The sequence below is a fragment of the Dendropsophus ebraccatus genome, chromosome 5 (genome assembly GCF_027789765.1).
Source record: "Dendropsophus ebraccatus isolate aDenEbr1 chromosome 5, aDenEbr1.pat, whole genome shotgun sequence".
Classification (NCBI taxonomy): domain Eukaryota; kingdom Metazoa; phylum Chordata; class Amphibia; order Anura; family Hylidae; genus Dendropsophus; species Dendropsophus ebraccatus.
The window spans coordinates 145,045,658-145,053,641 of NC_091458.1; positions in this window are offsets into that span (position 1 = coordinate 145,045,658).

Below are 7,984 nucleotides of genomic sequence, written 5' to 3' on the forward strand. Positions count from 1 at the left end.
ATAATGTCCGGCGGCTAGGGGGTTAATGGGGCGGGCTGCAGACAAAATCGCAGCAGGGATATACATCCCTGCTGCGAGTTTCTCTGCTAATGAAAGTATAGGGCTGGGATCTGCAGCGAGTCTCGCTGCAAAAACGCAGCAAGGAGACTCGCTGCAGACCCGCCAAGTGGGTTTGTAGCCTAAAGCATAACTGTCATTTCAGGGTCATTTTTTTAAAACATTAGACATCAACAGTTCAAGCGATTTTAAGAAACTCTGTAATAGGTTTTATAAACCAAAATAGTTTCCTTCTGGACTGAAAAAGCAATCTCCCAGCTTCCCCCCCCTGACTTCAGAAGAAGCAGGATTTCTGTGTCCATTATGTGGCTATGGAGAGGGGAGGGGCTGTTAGGAGTGACTGAGCACGGAGTAGTCTTGCAAAGCACAACACCCTGCAATCTTCTCTCAGTAAGTTCATAGATAAGCACTGACCTTTCTGACCCCAGAATCCTGCGGTTTAGGTGCCCAGAGACTCTCCAAACAGCTGACCTTCATGTCACCTCTTCCTGCTCCCTTATCTCCCTCGGCCCCTCCTCCCTCCATAAGGATAGAATGGAGAGAGCAGAAGTCAGGGGGGGGGGGAGGCTGGGAGATTGCTTCTTGAGTACAGAAGGAGGCTTTTTTGGCTGATAAAAACTATTACAGAGTTTCTTAAAATCGCTTAAACTACTGATTTCTGCAATAAAAAAAAATATGACAGTTACGCTTTAAGCTTCTCATTTATTGTTTATTTTATGCCCTATTCCCACCATTCTATAATCGGAATGACTTATAAGCTATGTCTAATGTTGTCTTGTCTTCTGTTGCATTTGTCTAAATTTCTACAAATAAAACCTTTGTGTCTGATATATCACTGCAGTAGAAGCATGGTCGTAAAATCGTTAAAGAATACCTGTGATTAAAAATGGCATTTGATGTCATCAGACATGAAGAATTGTGAAGTCCACCAGCATCCGCCGTGAATCAAAGGTTACGTTTATTTTACATGATTTGGTACAAGAAGGCGTTCCTTGGTCATGTAAAATAAACTTCACCTTTGGTTCACTATGGATGCTGTTGGACTTCCCACCTCCGTCACAGACGGCTGAGCGGACTTGAAACGTCACGTCTCGGGCCCGCGTCAGAGGCCAGGAAGCGGCCGGGCAGCGGACACCAGTGCGCCGCGATACTGGACCCGCCGCTGGAACCGGAGAGGTGAGTGGACGTCTTTGCCCTCAGTCACCTCCTCCTCGGCCAGATCGGAAAAAAGCCCCCCCGCCGGAGAACCCCTTTAATATAAATTACCTCAAAGTTTTAACATAATTGAACAGTATGTCCAAACACAATTGGCTAGAGGGCAGGCTACACCCATTTACACCAGCCCTTGAACTTTATTTAACAAATAATTAATCACGAGGCTTCAATTAGATATGCACATGGGAGTACTCTGATAAATGAAGAGAGATGCATTTTCTTTCCTGATAAGATATATTACAAAGTTTCTTAGATTCACATGTACTACTGATCTTTGAAAAGTTTGTTTAGGCTGCGTTCACACTACGTATATTTCTGTCAGTATTGCAACCAAAACCAGGAGTGGATTAAAAACACAGAAAGGATCTGTTCACACAATGTTGAAATTGAGTGGATGGTCGCCATATAAAACTGTAATATTTAAATATTTGCTCAACCCTTGAGCACATAATGATATATAGTCACAGCAGGCAGTTTGTTGCAGCAGAAATTGGCACTGTCCACACACTGTAGTAAAACCAGATGCAAAAGCAAGAAAATTTTTCTGCCAATATGTTGTGATTTTGCTTCTCTCCTCTGTGAGTATACCCTAAATTCAGTGTCCCAGCACAGATGTGCCACTAAGTTTCCTATGCACCTGGGCAAAGTAATTCACTCAGGTTTTTACAAAGGGGATGAAGGAAAAGTGCATTAGGTGTTTTCCCCACTAGGTATCACTGCTGTATTTACTGTATTTATTGTATTGAGCACAGCTGCAATGGGAAGAATGGGTTAACAGTTTTATGTCACATGTGTTTTCTCCTTTCACAGGTGCAGGTCTTTTTTCCCTCTTCTTTCTGCCTATCACCTCTCTTCTCTCTTTTACACACACAGCCCCACCAATAATTTACTAGCTAAGGCAGTGATGGCTAACCTTGACACTACAGCTGTTGCAAAACTACAATTCCCATCATGCCTGAACAACCAAATATATGGATTTGGATGCCCAGGCATGATGGGAGTTGAAGTTTTGCAACAGCTGGAGTGTCAAGGTTAGCCATCACTGAGCTAAGGTAACCCTATAAAAAGGAGCTAGTTCCTGGTGGGAGGGTGTTTGGTCTACTTTAGTCAATAGAAACGGAGAGAGACAGATGCAGAGACAGAGAGGTTTCTTTCTATGCTGTTAACTACCCCTAGAATGCAGTGCTAGACCCTTGGGAGGGAGGACATCCTCTGAGGAAAACCTTGTCCACATCAGGTATACCTTCTACAACACACAGGGCAGTCACTTGGAGTTAGGTACTGACCTCAGTAGGACAAAGCAGCAGTTCAGCCTACGTATCCTACTGCAACGCATAGCTATTCTGGGAAATCTTGGAAAGTCTGCTCACTCTACTTTTTCGCTGCCATCGGCCATAACGGTACCGAGTATCGCAGCAGATTTAGCTGCAAAACTCTCTGCATGAAATCCGCTGTGATAAAGTATGTGTAAATCTACCCTTAAAGGGAATGTGTCATCAGAAAATGATCTTTTATTTTTTTAAGATTTTTTTTTATACTTCATACTACTTATTTTGTCAGGGCACTAAGGCTAATATTAATCTGATACATTCCTGTCAGGACTGGTCAGAGTACACACAGAAGACACAGAGACAAGTGCAGCCCTGACGCTGTCCCACTCCCACTGCCCCTGCCTACTTACCTCAATGTATCCTAAGCAACACAGGATAGTTTGGAGACGTTCCCTGCACTAAAGTCGATATACCAGGACATGAGACAAATATGAGACAATTATGAGTCAAGGACAAAAATACACAATGACGGGTGGTCAGCAAGCTGGGGTTAAACCAGGAGAGTCGGGCCTATTCCACGGAGCGACAATCGCCCCGATTCGGCCGATTATCGCTCCGTGGAATAGAGAGAACGATCATTTAGTTTCAAACCTGACGATCTCACAAGCACCATATATTACCTGTCCAGGAGCAGGTCTTCTCCTTCTCCCGGTCCCGCACGGCAGCATCAGCTTCGGAGCGGCACCGCCGTTGCCAGAGCGGTCTGTCAGCTCCGAAGCTGATGCTGCGCCGCGGGACTGGGAGAAGACCTGCGCCTGGACAGGTAATGTACAGTATGAAACAAGGGCTGCAAGGACATCAGTAACGATGTCCCTACAGCCCTCGCTAAACGATTGTCGGGCCGTTAAATATGCCCAGTAAACTTTCGCAAGTAAATGTTACTGACACAAACAGCAAGACAAAACACATGAAGAGGGGGAGAGGCTTTGTTACTGCTTTGAGCTGGAGATGGGGATAGAGCGATCCTGGGTTGTGTACAGAAACATACACCAAAGCTTCCATCTTACCTCAGCAGAAGTTCTATTGCAGTGGCCCAGAACAGAGGTTTTCTCTAATTTCTCTCAAAAGTGTATATTAGTGTCAGGATTTGTTCTTATTTGTATGTTTCCTAATTATTCCTGTTCTGGAAAAGTGGTCCCACTGCAAACTGTTTGTATTATGTCTCCCCCCAGTGTCCAAGTATGGTACTTCTCATGTATATTCATCTACCTATGGTCCAATGGTGTGATAATGCAATAGGCTTGGTGAGTCACGTGACTGTTCCCCTGCTGCCATGGTAACTCCAATAGCCATCGAGCTTTGGCTGGGGATACCATGTCATTTCCTGTCTACCTCAGTAGTCTTCTCCCTACCTTCAAGGGAGGAGGATGTGTAGTCCTTTCCTCTACCTTCAAGAGGGAAGGTGGTGTGTGCTCTCTCTCCACTGTTAGGAGAGAAGGACGTGTGCTCTGCGTCTCCAGTGCTGACCAGAAGTAGTCCAGTTGGAATCTGGTTCCTTATTCTCAAGTTCTCCAAGATTCTCATCTCTAACAAAGATCTGGGTGTCGTTCTTCAGCCACTATTCTCATCATCATCTATTATCATCAACAGCAAGTATTCATTTCAATTCCATTCCGCCCAGTTTCATATCTTCAGCTCTACTACTCCCATCATTCAGTCTCCCTGCTACAAGTAACGCTATCATCACAGCCTATTACAGCATCACCCATTACTCCGTTATATCCAAGTCTGCCTTATTCCTGGTTGCATCCAGAGAGACTGTTGCTATTGGTTACCACCGTTGCAATAAATGCACAACTACCTTTGTTTCTGAACCCTGGCATTGGTCTAGTTATTGGTGCCTTGACTAGGGACAATGAAGAATTGCTTGGGCCCCACATGGTCAGGTTCCCGTGGGTTAGTCAGCTCCCCTCGTGCCAATACCGTGACCTAACATCTGGCAACTGGCTACCCGGGTCCTACACAGTACTACCACCTACTACTACCCTCAGCGGGAGGACCCAGCGCACCAGTGCTTAGTGTAACCTCTTTTTTGTTGTTGTTGTGGTGGTGCTGCAGTATGTACACAGTGCTGCCTCCTGTATTCAATCTACCCTTTCTCCCTCCATTTTATCTGCAGTCTTGTCTTCATCAGCAGCTCAATGTTTAAGGTAACCCCTTCCTTACTGTCATTTCTAGTCATATAATACCTTGCAAACCCAGCACATTAGCAACCCCTTCAACCCCACATGCCATTGATAGTGCTGTACTGTGTAAATTATCAGCCAAACATTGTGCCGGCCTATTCAGTGCACATTCGCCAGCACAATTTAATGTCATTGCAGAGAGGTGTAAATCCTGTGCCGTGAATAAACAGAAAGTGAAGGGAGAAAGTACCTGTGTGTACTACTGGCAAACAACCCAGCTCTAGTCCTGCCCCCTGTAATGCGGTGAATGAGAAATAGCTGTGCACCGTGGAGGGCAAAATTATAGCAGTAATCACAAGCACAGATTCGCCCCTTTTTCTGTATCCGCTGCTTGCCCAATGGGCGGTCAAGGGGGCGCGGCAAGGTTTGGACAAGGTGTGGCCTCCTCCCCCGTGTGAATTACCATGATTTATTCCTGCTCATAAATAATGACAAAAATCTACACCTGTTTAGGAGCGCCTCTTAGTGAAACCAGCGGCCTAATTGGGGGCGGGGCCTAATTTAAGACTAGCGTACGTGTACACTGTTCTTTATATGTCCCCCCTTGTCACCACTCTTAATCTATGAAAATCATGCAGATTTTAAAAAATCCTTTAAAAGGACATGCTTTATATCACCTAGATCACACATGTTTGTTTCTCTTTTCTGATTGTAATGTTATTTTGTCTTTTTAGACAGCATATAGTCTGAGCTTTCTGCAGAGGAATTAGAGATATGCTATGGACACAGGCATTGTTTTACGTTGTTGAATTTGATAAAGTTTATAGTACATATATATTATATTTGCAACCCAAAGGATCCACAACTTTGTTTAAACAGTTTGGCACAGAGTTTCAGGGTGCTTTCAGACCAATCGATTTCTTGCCCGTGGGGGCTGCATGCAAATGCCGATCAGCGAGAATGGTGGCTCGTATACTGTGCCTTTACACGGCACAAGAAATTGAGCAGATGGGCTGCATGAGTGATCCTTGAATTGTTCCCGCAGCACTGAAAACTGACAGCACATATATGTATACTGTATATTGGGGTTTGGGATATGTCTGTCTCAGACCGAAACGCGTTGCGCTATTAAACAGAACAATTGAGTCACATCTCTGTGTGATGCTCCTACTGTGATTTCGCTGGTCTCCTGGACGTCGACCTGCTCTGACCCTCCTATGGGTTCTTCCTTGGTTCCTGTGATCTCTTCTGAGATACAACTCTGCATAATCTTGAATCTGGCTCTCTGGTCCTTGCACCGGCTGTATCTTCAGACCCCGCCCCCTTCAGCTGTCAATTATTTGGGAGGAGGCAGTGGCATGAAGTTACAGCAGCGACTAGAGGACCAGAGAACCAGTATAGACTGCTGCTTGTGATCTCGAAACTGACAGCTGTCACAGCCGCGGCGGCGTCCCGTGCTCCGGGCTGCCGCCGCGACTTCCCTCTGCCTCATGCAGCCGCCGGGGTCCTTGTGCAGGGACCCGGCGCTGCTGCCTGTTCGGCCCCGGGGGGCGCCTTACCTCGCCCCGCTCCTGTCTCCTATATATTCCAGCCCTGCCCCACTACAGGTGTTGGAGCCTCTACATGCTTCCCATAGCGTTTGGCCCAGCTCCCTGTTGTTCCTGACCTTAGTCCTTGTTCCTGTCCGCAGTCCTTGTCCCTAGTCCCTGCCCGCTGCCTTCCCATTGTTCCTGAGTCCTGTCCGCCACCTGTGATCACGCCTACAGACCTCAGCCTGCACTATCTCCTGCCTACTGCTCCTGCCACGCCTCGCCTGCCGTCACTAGCAACCAAGCCAGTGGATCCACTACTCCAGGCGTTACAACAGCACAGATATATACAAAAACCCAGAATCCAATATATACTTATTTGTGCTGTCACTTTCTCTTAATCTTTCCCAGCCGTACAAACCCCTATTTACACAGGATATGTGCGAACCAATAAAGATAAATTTATGAGCATGATCGATCAAAAGATGTAATCAATCGATAATCAGGCATTTATCTTGCGACTCTCCTGGACGATAACTTGCCTGTGTAAAGGGACCCTAAGGGCCCTATTTCACGGGCCGATGGGGGCCCAATCAACGATGTAAACAAGCGCCGATCTGCTAGATCGGCGCTCGTTTACTGAGCCTATTCCACGGTCCAATGATCGTTGAGCCAGGGCTGCAGGGACATCGTTACCAATGTCCTTGCAGCCCTTGCACCATACATTACCTGACAGGACTTCTCCTCCGCTCCGTCTTCCTCCCCAGGTCTCGCGGCACAGCATCAGCAGCTCCGGAGCAGCCTGACTGAGCTGTCAAACCACTCAGCCAATCACTGGGCACTCTGGCCTGTGATTGACTGAGCGGTCTGACTGCTCAGTAAGGCCGCTCCGGAGCTGCTGATGCCGTGCCGCGGAACTTGGGGAGGAAGACGGAGCGGAGGAGAAGTCTTGCAAGGTAAAGTATGCTGCTGCTTCTCAAATCGTCGGTCGCCCACCGCGCACCGCTATTCCACCATATAGGTCTGGCCCTAAATAAATGATCAGCCGATGACACGATCATCGGCTGATTGTTTTCTCTATTCCACTGAGCGATAATCGACCGAATGGGGCCGATTTGGCCGATTATCGCTCCCGTGGAGTAGGCCCCTAAGAGAGAGTACCCCTGGTTTGCAGTGCTCAGAATGGCCACTAGCTGGAGACAGAAGTCATGATGAGACAGCCACCAGATCAGACGAAACGTAAAACAGGACAGACCAAGACGATGGACACCAGGAACATTCTTTCTGCAGGCATCAGGTATCAGAGAAAGGCAGAAGCCGGCTATGAGCTACAGCTGCATAGACTCAGGGGAACATAGCTAGCATAAAAGGGGTTATCCAGTGCTACAAAAACATGCCCACTTTTGCACCACTCTTGTCTCCAGATTGGGTGGGCTTTGAAACTCAGTTCCATAGAAGTAAATGGAGCTTTATTGCAAAGTACACCTGAACTGGAGACACGAGTGGTTTAAAAGTGGCCATGTTTTCATAGCACTGGATAACCCCTTTAAGAGTGCCTTTACACAGAGAGATTTATGAAGCCAAAGTTAGGAACAGACTATAAACAGTGAACAGGTCATAAAGGAAAGACTGATTTCTCTCCTTGTCAAATCCATTCCTGGCTTTGGCTTAAAAAATCTGTCAGATAAATTTCGCTTGGTGTTCTGATGTTCAGCCTGATCACTGT